This window comes from Oculina patagonica, chromosome 6, assembly GCF_052425735.1.
Source record: "Oculina patagonica isolate OP01 chromosome 6, crgOcupat, whole genome shotgun sequence".
Taxonomy (NCBI): Eukaryota; Metazoa; Cnidaria; class Anthozoa; order Scleractinia; family Oculinidae; genus Oculina; species Oculina patagonica.
In genome coordinates, this window is record NC_135763.1 from 26,473,733 (window position 1) to 26,475,472 (window position 1,740).

General features: G+C 39.9%; 1 long non-coding RNA gene across 1 annotated transcript; it reads left to right on the top strand.

Annotated features, from left to right (window-relative positions):
* Positions 1-249: 249 nt before the first annotated feature.
* On the top strand, positions 250-892 carry LOC144658408 (uncharacterized). Its single transcript, XR_013571700.1, has 2 exons — positions 250-375; positions 590-892. It is a non-coding gene; the product is annotated as an uncharacterized LOC144658408 (long non-coding RNA).
* The last annotated feature ends 848 nt before the right edge of the window (positions 893-1,740 follow it).

A 1,740-nucleotide genomic window follows, 5' to 3' on the forward strand; every position in this document is an offset into this window, starting at 1 on the left:
CCTTCCAGTTCGAGACTTGAAATGAACAGTTTGGGTCTTTTTGGAAAAGTTCCATCACGTGTATTCGGCCTAATATTTACCAGTGCGGCGCGTAACCAGAACTGGATATATCATGACGTCATATTTTTTTCAAAATGGCGCCCGCTTCAAGGGACAGTATAGTGGTAGAGTTTTTAGGTCCTGTATACGCGCTTAAGTGCCCATGTCCCACAGTACTTTGGGAAAGTAGCCTTTGAACAACAAGGTAACAGACGAGTGTGAGAAAATAGCGTCTTTTTACGTGTTCTTTGAGTTCTAGAGGAAAAAATATCGAATTTTGGAGCATTCGATAGCATGAAGCTGCTTGACCAAGCATCAAACATCTTAAGATAAAAGGTGCGTAACAATTTTTTACATCTTTGGAAAAATTATTAAAAGAATCTGCATAAAATTTGCTTTGATTTCGTACTAGTTTCGTTGTAGTGCAAGAGTTATTCACATAGTGCTGTGGTTTTGAAGATACAACTATGTGTCGCGCCATGTGCGTTATTTGTAAAGTGATACATCGACTGGACTGCTTATGCCATGTTCGTGTAATGTTCTTTTGCAGTCTGATGGAAAAGCACATCGCTTTCGTGAAGAAAAGGTGCCGGTTGTATAAGAAAACCTTGTCAAAGTGAAAAATGGTCCAGAACTGCTTTAAGACAGCGGTTCGAAACGAAATTTTGGAGGTTTTTGACATCGATGTTGAGTGAGGAAGACACCAAAGATGTTCACCCGGAGAAAGTGTATTCAGCCTGCAGACGTTCCGGATTTGAGCTTATTAAAACCTGCTCAACATAACAACTATTAGTAGAAGTCAAGTCCCTCTACTAACTGTGGTCAAATGGATCAATTTCATCTTTTACTGGTGGATGAAAATAAGGTAGGTTTTTATTTGTACATGTATCAGACGCATTTGTAAAAACAGTCTTATAGTAAGCTTATACCTGGCTGAAAACAATGCAAATAATAAATTGTCTTTGTCACATAAATCACAGCAGCAAATAAAACAACTCTGCATACAAATTAAGAAACTCCTGTTATTGCTGTTTTTTTTTTTGTTCAATCAGTTTGCAAGTTATTTTGTCTGTGTTGCATGGGTCTGGACATTGCGGTCAGGCTGTATGAGTCTGAGTTAATGAGTCAATCAGGAAAAAAGTGATTTTCTCACAAAGTTAGTTATAACCTATTGAACCACAATATTAGCGGAGTTCCCACGCGCCGAAGGCGCGCGAGCGGAGCATCCATAGGCAGGCAAATGGTATCCTATCGAACCGAGAAATTTTGGGAGTCGCCTACGTCCGTACGTATGTACGCCCGTACGCACGGATTAGGCCTGGGGACGAGGTTGCCCGCGCGTGGCTAAAGAAAAGAAAGGAAATTACAAACAGCAAATAAAGCTCGCAAGGCAAGACAAAATGTACACAAGGGGTAAAATTACACAGCGATACTACACAGCAAAATATCTGAGAGGTTTATTATCCAACTGCTCTTTTTTGTTAGTCTTTTTTCTTGTGTGAGGGTTATGTATCGAAGCCTTTACGCCAAAAAAACAATATGGCTCGATGGCCCTCGTTCGATCGCTACACGGTTAAATTCAATTTTATATTATTGGTCTCTGGTCGCATTTTTCGTAACCGTAAAACGAGCAGTTGACGTTATCTTCTATCGACTGGATGATGTGGACGTTTCAGTTTGATCTAAACGAAGTAATGTTAT